The sequence below is a fragment of the Lactuca sativa genome, chromosome 5, assembly GCF_002870075.4.
Source record: "Lactuca sativa cultivar Salinas chromosome 5, Lsat_Salinas_v11, whole genome shotgun sequence".
NCBI classification, from domain to species: Eukaryota; Viridiplantae; Streptophyta; class Magnoliopsida; order Asterales; family Asteraceae; genus Lactuca; species Lactuca sativa.
In genome coordinates, this window is record NC_056627.2 from 100,131,182 (window position 1) to 100,147,110 (window position 15,929).

The following is a 15,929-nucleotide window of genomic DNA, read 5'->3' on the forward strand; positions in this document are numbered from 1 at the left end:
TTCTTACCAATCTTACACTGATTCCGTGATTCAGTGTGACAAAACACACGCTGATGAGAATATAACAATCTTTGCCGATGGTTAGATCAAAACACCAAGATCTATCACACGCAACTATCTCTTCTTACCAATCTTACACTGATTCCATGATTCAGTGTGACAAAACACACACTGATGAGAATTTAACAATCTTTGCCGATGGTTAGACCAAAACACCAAGGTTTATCACACGCAACAATCCTCTCTTTACCTTCTTCTCATTCAGTATCTAATGATTCAGTAAGATAAACCACTCACTGATAAAGACACGACACTCTGTGTCGATGGTTAGATAATACAACTAGTATCTATCACACGCACCAACCTCCTTGCTAGCCTTAATCAAGCAAGTTGTACTTTGAATTGACGGAGACCCATCCTCAGCATGTAACTTTTGAGACTCTGATCTCAGCACTTCCGCAGACACTGATTGTCGTTTCATCTTCTGTCCAACGACTCTTTTTCTTTACCCAACGGCTATTTTTGATTTGACAGGTTGTTACCATATGCAGTTATTTTTGAAGAAGATAATCATTGCCTTTTAAAAGCCCGTTTAGTTCCATATTTAAACCTCTTTCCACCCCTATTTCAAACTTTCCTTCCACAATTTAAAGTTCCTTCGCTTATATTCAAAACCCTAGAATCCTAAAACTCCTTAATGGCGGCATCTCTATTCACTTTCTCCTCTACTTCACGAAGGGTAATCCCTGCCCCAAACTCTCCTCCTCTTCCAATATACATCAAAGCCACCAACGTTGTTTTCAACCCTGATATTCCAGATGTTCATCGAGGTCTTGGACTCGATGATTTCGTTAATTTATTAGCCTCCTGCCGCCTTCGATACGCCATCAGTGATATTCCATCAGAGTTCTTCCCTGAACAAGTTTGTGAGTTCTACTACACCGCAACTGTCAATGATGAAAACAATGTCATCACCGGGACCATTGGCCGTGGAAGACACTCTGTCTTTATTACTGCTGAACTCCTCAGTGCTGCATTCAGGTTACCAATCTTTGAACCCTTCTCTGAACTTTCTCCTATTGAACACTGTCGACGTCTATTCGATCAACTGGGATATGATCACTCAAAGGCTGGTGCTCGATCAGCTCTTATTCTGCGTCAATGTATGACCCCAGGATGGAAATTCTTCACTGGTGCTCTGTGCAAATGTGTGGGTCATAAGTCTCGAAGTGGTGATCAACTGAGCACTTATGAGCAACAAGTCGTATGCTTACTTCTTCTCAATAAAAGACTTGATTATGGGGGTTTATTCTTTGATCAACTTGTTCGACTTCTTCGTGCAAATGTACGCGCTGATCATGTTCCCTTTCCACGCTGGATTGCTCTTGTGCTCGATAAATTCTTTGCTGTAGATTACTTCTCACACCCTGGAAAACCCATCCAATGCCCTCGCATGTCAATTAGAATGTATCAAGATGATCCGTTGGATACTGACATCGGCATCTTCGATAGGATGAGAGAATGGATTGCAAATCCATACACTGTTCCTTCACTCACCACTGATACTGATGAAGGAGCTGATGGTAACCATGCAGATCATGCTAGTCAAGAGGCTAAACCACATGATGGTGGTAATTTCTCCCCTCAACTTTCTCATCATACAGTCTCTGCCACTGAGAAAGTTCACTCCGCTCAAGAGGAACCACTGATTCAGGGGGAGCAACCATCTCAGGGGGAGCACCCATCTCAGGGGGAGCATCCCTCCCAGGGGGAGAATCTACCCAAGGGGGACCAACCTTCTCAGGGGATGCAACCACACTCACAAGCAGCTCCAGGTACTTCATTCCTTCAAATTCCGGCCTCAGCATTTAATGAACTTTTGACACTGACTCGGGACATGAGTCAGCGTCTTCTACGCATTGAGGCTGATGTTCATCAGCTAAAGGAAGTTCTCTTGCATACTCCTTCCTCTAGCCCCCAAACTGATGATGCTCAAAAAGGGGGAGATACTGATGCTGATGATGATAATGCTGATGATGATCCAAAAGAGAGAGACACCGAACATGTTGACAACACCTTTGTTCAGACTGATTCACCAAAGCTGATGCATGAGTCTGACTCTGCGGAGCCTAATAGTCCAACAACTACTGAAAAGCTTGTTGAAGATAGTGAGCATGATGATGAACAAGATGATGAATGTCAAATACTAGATATGAACTTCATTGATCCCTTTATTCCAGTCCAAGAAGAAGATTCAGATGATCTTGATAATGAATCTCAAAGGCCATACATGAAATTCGTTGATCCCATTGTTGATTCCGTTATCCCGGTCCAAGGAGAAGATTCAGACGTTGCTAGTGAAGATTCTCATCCGCTATCTCGCAAGCGCAAGGCAGCAGATACTGACTTGGCTCCTTCACACACTGATACCTCTTTGTATTGCAAGAAACCCAAGTCCATTGTCAGTATCTCAAACTTGCGGCTGAATGGAACATGTCTCGTGATCAAGTTAAACAAATTCTTGATGAAGCCAATCAAGCTCAGCTTCTAAAGAACATTGCTCAAGCTGATGAATCACTCATTCAGCATAAACTTCAGGCCAAAGGATCTTTTGAAGCTCAGATGCAGAAATTCTTGGAATTTCAGTCCAAATCTCAATCTTCTCAGCCTCCTCGCAGTAGTAGTAAGCCTAAGACTGATAGTGTTCTAGACAGGATTGATCGAAAGAGGTTTGAAGATGTTCTTAGACGACGAGTGTGTAGTGATAAAATCATCAAAGTTAAAGCTTCCAAACCACGTAATGAGAAAATTCTTACGTTGCTGATTACTCGTCAAGGTTCACAACATTCGTACACTGAATTTGTCAAGAGGGATGAGCTGATCAAATATGGATATTCTGAATGGATGGAAATACTTGAATTAGCATCCAAGCAAACCTCAGCTCACTCCTCTGAACTGACATGTGCTCTTCATCTGCTGATCAAGAAAGTTCAGCGTTTGGATCTTGTTCCTAAAGAACGACCACAGCATCAAGGCCAAAGTTCATCTGCTCCTAGAATTCGAAGAACCAGATTTCAAGTTGACAGTGAAGATGTGTTGGTTCTAAACTTTGGTGCTGGTGAAATAAACAACTCTCTTCCTATCGGTGTTGATCCAGTTCAACATAAATTTATCTCAGTTCCTGAACACGGGATGTTTTATCTCGACAAAAACAGAAAAATGTGTTTTCAGCGAACTGCTGAGATTCCAAGGGCTCCAACCACTCATCTCGTTGGATTAAGGCAAATGTGCATGAGTCATCAAGATCTCTCCGGAGAGTTTCACATCCTTATTGCTATGGAGCTGCTGAATAGAAGACAGGAGTTGCTGGATAGTCCTTACTGGCCAGTAAAAATAGAAGCTGAAGCTGAGTATGAAGAGTTCTTGTCCAGAGGTGTTCTAATTTAGTTGGTTTTGAACATCATCATATTGGGGGAGATTGTAAGGTCAAACCGTGAAATATGATGATGTTTGAAATAAATCTTTCAGCATCAGTGCATATCTCAGCATCAACATTTCAGCAGCTCAGTGTATTTAGATTCATTTAGTGCATTGTAACAGACTTTGTATTTATCTTGTTTCCATAGTTAGCGTAAATTAGTTAGCTGGCATATCCCTGATTTATAGGGATTGTCTAGAATAGTAGTATATAATCTTTTGTATCGGTTTGTGAAAGTAACGCCTTTCACAAACCCTAATAGCCACTTCGTGCACACGATAATCTCTTTGTGAGATTATCTTTCTTAGTGAAAGTTTTTCTTTGTGAATCCTTATTTGTTCTTGTTCACTGTCATTGTTTGATAAATTGATTGATCTAAGGTCTTCTCAGTCAATGCCCTCAAGGATGAGGGAGAAGAGGAAGAACTTCCTAAGATCACTGACTATTGTTTTTCTATGGATATTTCAAGTGTAATTCATGCTATGCATGATTTTGGAGACAAAGCGAGATGACCGATGAGAGATAACAAACCCACCGCCTGGAATGACAAGTCTAAATGGTCTGCTTACCATGAAGACTGCGACAATATCACGGAGAATTGTATAGCCCTGAGGAAAGAGATCAGCTACCTCCTTTGTGACAACCGAAAATTTCCATTCGTACAAACCCTACAGTTAAGCACTTCAAATAAAAGTCAAATACTTTTCTGCTAACTTTTAGCCGGTTTAAAGTCCGTTTGAGTGTTTTAATATTTATTCTTCAAAAGAACAAATAAAAGGAAGTATATTCTAGGACTATGGGGTAACAACAAATAAAACAACACCTAGGATATGTGTTCACGGACAAACAAATGGAGTTTGGGTCGTGAACTGCTTATGTCCGTAAACTTATGCATATAGCATGATTTTACTCCCCATTTCCCTCATTCTTCACTTCCAAGTTCAAGAACACCAACTTCTCTCTCAAGTATCATAACACTTTTCTTCCAATCTTCCAAAAACATAAGTGTTTCTTCACTTGATTTGTTGACATAACACTTCATCTAGTGGTTGTACATGATTTCATCCATGAAATCTTATCTTTTTCATAGATCTTCAAGTGTTCTTCAAAACACCAAGAACACCAAGAACATACACTAGTGTTCTTGGACGTTAAACACCCAAACAAGCTTCTGTATCGTAAGTACTCTTATCCTGGCTTGTTGTACACTTGAATGAATTTGTTTACACCTAGAAAACACAAAGAGAATAAGATCAAAAGGGTGTTTACGGCCAAGGAACCTCCTTGGGCCATAAACCCTAATTCTAAGTGTAAATATACCCTAATTCCTTCCAAAGCCTTGGGATCAATTCTAGAACACTTCTAACTAGAGCTAAGGACCTTAAAATTTGAAATGGTACAAAATACCATGAGTTTACGGCCGTATACTCATGGAGACATGGTCCTTAGGCCGTAAACTCTAGTTAATGTTGCAATGGTGCCACCATTCCTTCCTAAGGCTTAGACTTGATCATAGAACACTTCATATTGACTTGTAAGACCTTAAAACACAACTTGGGACTTAATACCATGATTTTATGGCTGTAAAATCATGGGGAAATTACCCCTGGGCCGTAAACTCATGTGGTTATTACCATATGGACCATAAACTACAATGAGAGGCCCTACACCCCTTATATGCAACCCTATGTGGTTTAACACTTTAGTACAAGTGTTTCCTAGCCCTAAGGTTGTTTCATTACATAATTAGTTGTTATAAACACTAATTGTAAGCATATATGTGTCATTATATGTTAAATAGTATCCGTGTGTGCTCAAGTCTTCCCTTGACACTTAGCATCCTTTACAGATCTTACGTTCACATCACCCACTTCAGGTGAGTTCATAACCCTTAATCAACCTTTTAAATGTTTTTAAAATGCTTTTATGGGGGGCGGGAGATACAAGTTGAATCATTATAGTTATTATATCAATCACATGTGATTAATAACTATCAACAAAGGAATTTACTTCACTTTTAGCTGTCTTACCAAGCAAACTACTTCAAAATTGTTTCTCAAACGCTTTTACATGTTAAACTCTTTATCAAAATTGTTTTCTATACTAAACCTTCCCTTTCAAATTCTATTACAACTGTGTTTCAACCAATGAATTTCAGTTACTTTAAACTTTGGTATCACACAAACCACTTTGTAATCATTTTATAAACTGACATCAAGTCATTACTATTTATTGTTCCAAAACCTTTAAATGTATTACAAAACCTCATTCTAACTTTTATATTGCTAAAAATTATATCTATACACTCAAGTAACAAGTATATATGTATTGATATGAGAGTTTTTAATTCTTCTTCAGTTCCAACACCCTTGAGTAGCAAAGGTGTATAAACATACTTGGACATTAAAACTATATTCTAGTAAACTATAATAGACATAGTTAGGAGATACTAATTACTATTCCTAGTACAAGGAAACACACAAGAGTCAGTTCATTCATGAGTCTATACTACATACTATATGAGGAGAATCACTGTATAATATACTAAGCAGACTACTACATACTATATGAAGAGAATTGTTATATACTATACTAGAAAGACGATTACATACTACGAGACTGACCATCCTACACCTGGCTGCTAGCTACAGTGGGAACTATCATAGACGGATGATCTCGGTTGTACTGTTCGGCGATTTACCACGTCGTGTTTATCATATACAAAAGGATACGATTTCAATGATTATACCAGGAATACTCTTACATACTATATGAAGAGAATCAATGTATACTATACTAAGTAGACTACTACATACTATATGAAGAGAATTGATATATACTATACTAGAAAGACGATTACATACTATGGGACTGACCATCCTACACCTGGCTGCTAGCTACAGCGGGACCTGTCTTCGACGGATGATCTCGGTTGTACTGTTCGGCGATTTACCGCGTCGTGTTTATCCTATACAAAAGGATACGATTTCAATGATTATATAATTTTCCCTATTACTTTTGTCTTGTGACACATTCACATAAACGATGAGGTAGACTATATTTTGTTAATAATAGTTGTACATGGGAAAAACCTTCATTCTTATAGAGAAGCAAACTTTCAAAACTGTCGGGTCTTGGTAGAAGACTACTTTTTATACTAGTAGGAAATGTGGGATTTTTCTAGGGTTTTCATACTTATGCAAACCTTTTCATTGAACACTTACAAGTCTTTTCATCATAGCTTTACAAATCAATGACACTAAAGCACTTATGAATTCACCAGCTTAAATGCTGATCTCGTTTTCAAAATAACTTGTATTCTTAGGTCTCCAGTAGACAGGTACGATAACCAAGTTTTGAGAAGACGAAGAAGTCAAGACTCGTCTTTTATTTTGAGTACTTATTATGGTGTCTTATTATATGGAAGAACACACATGTATTAAAATTTATACTATTAATGCAATGGATGATGTTGTTGCTTGTTTACTACTTTGCACTGTTGTGATACTTTACATGACGTCCTCCGCTGCAGAACGTTTCCACCGTTCTTGGTTTTGGGGTGTGACATCCTTTGCAAGGGACACCCCAAAGAAATCCTTGGGAGAAAAAGACAAAAATCCAAGGAGAATGTCCGGGATAATCATGAGATCCCTGAAAAACCAGGATGTCCACCCCCAAATGCTAGGATAATAAATGTCATCTCAGGTGGATCCAACATTTGTGTTACCTCTTATTCTCATGCGAAAAGACACGCCAAAGTCTCTAAAACCAAGAAGGAAGATAGACCACAAAGAAATACCATGGTCAGCAATGAGAAGGAGATGACGTTCGACAAGACGGACAGGGAAGGAATTCAAGATCCTCACTTTGACGGAATCATAATAACACTATATATGGATAACCACTTCGTCCAAAGGATTCTTGTCGTTGGAGGATTTTCGATTAACATAGTACTCCAAGACGCTTTAAATGAATGGATATTACCGAATTGGAGATAATTAAAAGATCCTTGGTCCTTATAGGATTTAGTGGGGAGACAAAACATATAATTGGAGAAATAAAGCTACCAATATACATTGAAGGGGTAAACTCTATACAAAATTTATGTGTTATTGACACCTTATCTTCTTATAATGTGATAATAGGTAGGCCATGGATCCTTGAGATGAAAGCAGTGCCATCAACTTAACATCAATGCGTGAAAATGTCTACTCCATGTGGGACAGTAAAGATCATGGGAGATCAACACGAAGCTAAGGAATGTTATAAAACCTCCATGAAATCCACAACCAGACCTCAACAAGCATAGCAACTAAGACAGGGGGCACGACATGTTCTAGAGACAAAGGAGCAAGATGTGAAGGAATTGTCCCTGGGTATTGAGGCTCCTGAAGCTAAAGTTCTCATAGGATCCTCAATTCCTGACCATATCGAACAAGATCTACTGAACTTACTAAGAAATAGAAGTTAGACATTCACATGGAAACACGAAGATATGATAGGTATAGATAAGAGTATTATTACTCATAAACTTAATATTGATCTTTCTTTCAGACCAATACACCAAAAGAGAAGGAAGTTTGCACCTGAAAGAAACCAAATCATTCAAGAAGAGGTAGAGAAGCTCCTCAAGACAGGGATGATCAAAGAAGTGAAGTTTCCAAGATGGCTAGCTAACGTGGTTTTCGTATAAAAGGAAAACGGAAAATGGCGAGTGTATGTAGACTATAGGGATCTTAATAAGGCTTGTGTTAAGGATCCTTTCCCCTACCACACATTGACTCCTTGATAGACGCGACGGTTGGCCACGAGGTCTTGAATTTCATGGATGCTTCAGCAGGATTCCAACAAATCCAGATGGAGCCATCCGATCAATAGGACACAACATTCATAACACCAATACGAATATATTGTTACACCGCAATGCCTTTCGGTCTTAAAAATGCAGGTGCAACATATCAAAGATTGGTGAATCGGATTTTCAAAGACAAGTTGGGGGACACCATGGAATTTTATATTGACGACATGGTAGTGAACTCAATGAAAGCTGAAGATCACCTCAGAGACCTTAAAGAAGCATTTGACATCCTTGACGAATACAATATGAAGATAAAACCACTCAAATGCCGCTTTGGAATGAAGTCAGGCAAGTTCCTTGGGTACATGGTAACCAAAAGAGGGATAGATGCAAGGCCGGTACAAATTAAAGCAATCATGGAACTAAGATCCCCAACTTCGACAAAGGACATCCAAAGGCGAACCGGAATAGTAGCAACACTCAATAGGTTCGTTTAAAGATCCTCAGAAAGGTGCAAGCCCTTTTACAAAATCTTGAAGAAGAACAAGAAATTTGAGTGGAATGAGGAACATGAGAAAGCCTTCCAGGAACTCAAAAGATATCTAAGCTCTGCACCATTACTAGTAAAGCCTATAGATTGAAAACCACTTCTTCTCTACCTCAGTATCTTCAAATGCCGTAAGTTCCATTTTGGCCAAGGATCTTAACGGGGATTAACATCCTTTTTCCTATGTAAGTAAAAGTCTCTTGGATCCTGAGACCAGATACTCTCACCTCGAAAAATTAATTCTTGCCTTAGTAACTGCTTCTACTAAACTAAGACATTATTTTGAAACACATACTATACACGTAAAAACTAATTATACTCTTAAGAATGTCATAAGAAAACCAATAATGTCAGGGAGAATGGAAAAATGGTCGGTGAAGCTAAGCACATTTGACATCAGATACGAACCAAGATCAACAATAAAATCACAAGTATTAGCAAACTTTATGGCTGACTTTAGTGATGATCTACAAAACGAAGTAGAAATGGAAGCCAAGCAACTCCTAGAAGATGAACACCTGGGAAAATGGACATTGTTCACAGATGGAGCTTCAAATAAAAAAGGAATAGGGTTAGGGATGATACTAAAGTCGCCATAGGGGGACATCCCACCCCTAACAGTTAGCTGTGAATTCAAAACTACCAACAATGAAGTAGAACACGAAGCATTCATCATGGGACTACAATTGACTAAAGATCTTCAAATCAGGGATCTTCAGGTATTTGTTGATTCTTTATTACTAACCAATCACTTCAATGGATCTTATGCAGTGAAAGGTGAAATATTAACATTATATCTAGAGATCCTTAAAAAATTAGCTTCTGACTTCCAGAACATTAGCCTAACCCAAGTTTCCAGAGAAGAAAACACAGAAGCAAATGCATTAGCCAATTTAGGATCCTACCTTAGAATCCTACCAGAGACAAATATTCCTATAACCCATATAATAACCCCAACCATAGATACCTTATCCGACAAATAAAAATATCCTAAACATCTGACAAGCATAACAACTATCAAAGATCCTGGCCCCATGATCCTTCCTCAAGGGGACCCTGACGAACAGGATCCTCGAAGAAGTTAGCGATCATGGACCCAACCCATTATGGAGTATCTCCAAAATGGCACAATCCCAACAGAAGAAAAAAGTGAAAGAGTGTTCAGGACAAGAGTCTCAAGATTCGTGTTAATCCAAGGTAAACTTTATAAAAAAGCTATGACAGCTCCATACCTTAGATGCTTGAAGATCCTGAAGCCATAGAAGTCTTAAAGGATATACATGTAGGAGATTGTGGCAATCACACTGGGGGCAGAGCTTTATGCTCCAAGATACTAAGAACAGGATACTACTGGCCAACCATGAATATGGATTATTTTCTACATGCTCAAACATGTGATGCTTGCCAAAGACATGACAACATCCTACATGAACCAGGAGAACCTCTGCATCCAGTTATCTCCCCATGGCCATTCATGAAATGGGGAATGGATATAGTGGGAAAATTACCGGTGGCCCTTAGAGGAAAAGTCTTCATGATAATAATGTTATATTATTTCTCAATGTAGATTGAAGCTAAGGCTTTCATTCAGGTAAGAGATAAAGAGGTAGCCTCATTTATTAAACGTAATATCTTGACAAGGTTTGGGATCTCGGCTGAAATCATATGCAACAATGTATCCCAACTTATAAGCAAAAGGATAAGAGACTTTTGCACAAGTTGGGGAATCAAAATGATAATGTCCACTCCTGTTCATCCCCAAACTAATGGTCAAGTGGAGTCTAACAAAAAATCATAGTTAACAATTTGCAGGAAAGGCTGGACAAAAAGAAGGGAAGACGGGTAGAAGAGCTGCCTTTCATTTTATGGGCAGATAGGACCACTTCCAAAGTGGCCATAGGTCAGACCCCTATTCTTTGGTGTTTGGGATAGAAGCAGTAATCCCTACTGAAGTAGTGATCCTGACGACAAGATACTTACTACAAGACCAAGAGAATAACGACTGGATTCTAGCGCATGATCTTGACACTATTGACGGACTTAGGGATCTTGCCAAAATACACATTGCTGCTCATCAAAAGAAAATCACCAAGGCTTATAATAGGAACATAAGAGTCATAAGGTTTTAAATAGGAGACTTGATATTAAGGAAAGCATTACAAAACACCAAGAATCCTAGTGTAGGAAAATCGGCTCATAATTGGGAAGGACCATATCTTATTGATGCTAAAGCAGGAAAAGGAGCATATTGGCTAGCGACACTTGAAGGAGACGTCCTACCAAGATCTTGGAATGCTATACACCTCAAAGCATACTACATGTAAGTAGGGTCGAATGAACCACAACAAAACCAAGGTACACATGTTCTTTACCTTAAAATTTTCGTCGTTACTTATTTTCTCCTCAAATATGTTACTAACTTAAGCATCTGAGGGGCGTTGGCTAGACTAATGCCCACCCCTAGCTAACGTTGCTATGCAGAACAGTGTACAACTAAGGATATCCGTAAGCACTGATCCTAAAATTTAAGGATCCTCAAGGTTGAAGATCCTGAAACATAAGGATCTTGACACATGAAGATCTCAACATCTTATCACTTGACAAACTCCATTATACTTACCGGTGTAATCCTTAAACTATCATATAGACAAGCTAGAGACTAACCATCTCTCATGCGCTTAAGGGTACTTAATCCCCTCTAAGATTTAAAGAGCTAGTTACCTATTTCACATGAACTAAGGTTTATACACCTCACTTGGGCGCACAATATCTGACTGTGGGATATGGATAAGTGGATCATTTCACGATTCAGTGGCCTGACAACCCTCTTATCTTTGAACATAAGTTGAGATCCTTAACGTTTATAAGATTTTCATGTTATCTAAAAATCGGGATCCTACCCCAGTGATTACTTAAGGTTTATAAGATTTTCATGTTATGAAAAAATTGGGATCTTGCCCCAGAAACTACAAAAGGTCTATAACATCTTCATGTTATCACAGGTTGGGAATTTGCATCAGAGAATACACTCGAATTATAACACTTTCATGTTATCATAAGTAAGGATCTTTCTCATAAATTATATCACAAGTTGGGATCCTCCCCAATATATAACATTAACGTGTTATCTATTGAACCTATGCTGTTACACAAGAATTTTGTGAAAGTATATAACCTAAACAGGTTATCCTAAGGAGAAATTTTCCACATACGACTTGAGATCCATATCTTTAAGGATCTCTGACAATAAGGATATTTGCCCTTAAGGATCCTTATCGACCTTCATTGGTTAAAAGGCCTCATTATCGGCAGTGAACCAAAGTTCTCTCATAAACTAAAATCATCTAATTACCAAATTTCGAATATGCTAGAAATGAACTGCTAAAAGAATTATGTTTCGTGATTACTCGTAGGAACCAAGATTTCTAGGATCCTAAGGATTTTTATATCATAACAGGAAAATAATGAGGGGGATATTAAAGGAAAATGCTACCATATCATTCAAAAGAAGAAGGGATTGCATATCAACCCAGCCAAAGGTTAATTGTCTTACATCACTGGCAAAAACAAAAACTATTTAAACCAACTTTTTGCTGGCCTAGACCTTAGTCTGGTCATCATCAGCTATGTCCTTTTTCTCCCCTCCTCCGGTCAACAACACATGATCTTGATTGGCGACAACAAGCTTATCGATTAGTTTGGCCAACACCTCGTGCCATTTGTCCACGTCCCAGGAACTTGTGTTTTCCAGATCCTTAGCCAACTTAATCTTAGCCTACAAAATAGCCATCACAACACTTTTCTTTGCATCAACAATCACCTCATCGAGATCCGCGAGATGATCTTCCTCCTTTTCGACTTTCTATGTGCTCAATAACTCCACCCTTTGAAGAAGATACTCATTGGTGACCCTCCACGTCTTCTCCAACTCTTTTAGTACAAACTCGACTTTATCGACACAGGTCCTGAGGTTGTTGTTGACGTGGGAAACGTGAGCAGAGACCTAGAAGAAACATAAACATCAACATGAAGAAGAACATGTATGATAGATTAATATAAATAATACCTATATGCAGAATACTTACAGCTTGGGAAAACGAAGACAATTCCCGAGAGCATCCTCAATGCTGAGATTCTCTAAGTGGAAGTCTACAGCCTTAAAAGTCTTTTGTTTTTGGGATCCTGAAGCCTTAACCGTAAGATCTATATGAGATCCCTTGGGAAGAGGAAGAATGGCACCTTTTTCCTGCTTGACTTTAATTGAACCACTGGTCATGTCATATTCAAGATCTGTCAAACCATAGCAGGCCTTAGACCGGGTAGACTTAGAACCTTCCAGAGATCCCTTTCAAATCAAGATCCTCTAAAAGGATATATCCAAGAAAAATAATATTACAAGTGGCCATAGAATCAGTACTGGAGGAACCCTCTTGAAGACTAGAATATTCAAGCTTGAACGACCTCTCAACTGCAAGTAGTGTAAGAAATTTGGAAATCTTGTCCTCGGAGTCACCAACGACAGGAATAAGCTCCTCAAACGTGAATGCTGCATCAAAACAAACAAAATAAGGGAAGTAAAATTCAGGATCCTTGATGTCTAAATTTATTTCCTACCCTTTTTAATCCATGTTTTTGGCAGGGAATCCCGCCTCGGGGAATCGAGTCGCATCTCACGAAGAAATATTTTTCTTTCTAAGCGGCATCATTTTGTGTAGATTTCAAAATGAGGTGGGGTTTGTTTGTCTTAACTCTTAATAGGAAACAAGAAGAACCGAAATTAGAAAGATCATAGATGAAGGCTAACTCAGGTAATCCAATGTCCATATTCATGGACTGATTCAGGCGATCGATCCAAAAGAGGATTCTCTAAGTCACATGCATAGTTTGGATATAGGAGATTTGGGTACACAGAAAGGAATCACGAACATTACTGGTAAAAGGATAAGTTAAACCTAGAGTGAATGGGTATTCAATAAAACTAGAGCATTTTGGGGACACAAAATCAGTTTGAACGATAGCCTCAAAAGGACAAAAAACTTCATCAGATGGGAAAGCCCCGATGGTTTTCAACGATTCCATGTCTTTATTGTCGAAGGAGAAAACCTCGTCATAGGTTAAGATTGCTTGATAACTAAAATCATTCTCGGAGGGAATAACAACGCCAACTCGAGAGCGACTAGTTTTCTTAGCCATGATGAGGACAATTGAAACTACAAAAGAAAAAAGAAAAAGAAAAAGGATTACCTTTACAATGAGATGATGGCTACTTGGGAGTGTAAAAAGAGGAGTTACCAGAACTCCTCATTTATAGCCAGGAAAAGATAATCTGGATGATTTGACCATTTCTCGATTATCTCGATAAAGATAAGACATATCCATTAAGGAATAATTTCAAATTCTCTTTTAAATTTAATTTAAGTTATTCCTTTAAAATTTACAAAACTAACTCCTATATTTTCAGGAATAACTTCGGGGCAGTTGTTAGAGCCAAGATCCTTACAATATTCAGGATCCTCAAATATCCAGGATCCTCAGTTACCTCAGGATCCCGGCTAATTACACTTATTATTTTTATTAATATTTATAATGGTCATATTTTATCTATAACTAACACGTGTGCATAAGTAGTCAAAGGAAGACCAATTCTCAATGAAGAATCACCTTAACAATGCTAATGACCCGAAAAACTTGGTCAAATAACGTTCATGAAGCTGGTCATAGAGGATCCCGAAAATATCAGACATCTTGTTGGCTAGTTTAGACTATAAATTGACACTTGTATTCTACACACAACATACTATTTTTTCATTAGCAGCTTACTCTACGATATTGTTCACTCATTCTTACTAAGAGTTCACTATAATCAACATCCTATATCAATAAAAGCATCAAGGCATGTGATCATTATCACCTCCCTAGGTTTTATGCCGGAGATCCTAGCAAGGATCAAGGGCTTTCCTTGTAAACCATTGTGTCACTTTCCTTTATCATTTGCAATTACATATTCTGAACATCACAGCCTCTCATTCAATTTGGTTGATTAGCACTTAGGCAGTTTTTGACCAAAATAGCGTCCAAGGTTATTAACTATTGGTAATTTTACTAAATAATAGCAAAGTTCTTTTGGGTTGGCCTCATGATATAAGTAGCAATGAGGAAACATAGAAAATTAAGGTATTAATTTATTATTAATTAATAAATAAATTTAATTATGTTATTAATTAATTAAATTGTTTTAATTAATTAATAGGTTAGAATATTAATTAATTGGAATATTGATTCCAATATTCCAGAAGCCTCATAGAAATATGGTAAGGATGAAATCTAGGAGATTTTCTAGGCAAATGCAGGTTCTGATAATGATAACGATTATCCTTATGTAACACCCTCTTTCGAGTCGTTTCATAAATTTGGGATTGTGACCTGAAGATCAAGTATCATAAGGCTTCGAGATTTGGGAAAGAGGGGTTTATACACATTTGGATGTGGTTAATATAGATTATGTGATCCAAGAGTTCGGTTTGTGATGTGGAGTCAAAGGGTAAAATGGGAAAAGTGGTGTTTCAGACTTATTTTCTGAAATAAGGGTTTTAGTTCGATGTATTTTAGGTTAAAAGTAATTAGATAGGGTTGTAAGGCTCCTCAATACCTTTCCGTGGATATAAAGATCATCGAGAACGGATATGGAACAAAGAAGTTATGTAAGGAAGGTTTTGGACATAGTCTAGTATGCTGGAAATACAAGTAGGCTTGACATACTAGGCATCCTTGGTACGATGGGCGTATTAGGAGTATGTTGGGTGTACGCATTTAGTGCCCAAACCCTATTTTCATGGTTTCCGCCCTATTTAACCTCCTTAACTTCCCCAAACCCATTCTATTCTCGGCCTCCACCTCTCCATCACCCTCCCTTGAAAACCCTAACCCTAGTTTGATCATTTTGAGTAAAAAAAAAAGGTGTGATTGAGTTGTTTGGAGAGTTCTTGGTGCATCTTGGAGAAGAAGGATCTCTTTGGAGAAGTGTTGGTTACATTGGAGCTTGTAGATCCAGACTTTATTCACCTTGAACTTTTTTCTGGAGGTATAAAGATTGAATCTTGATGATG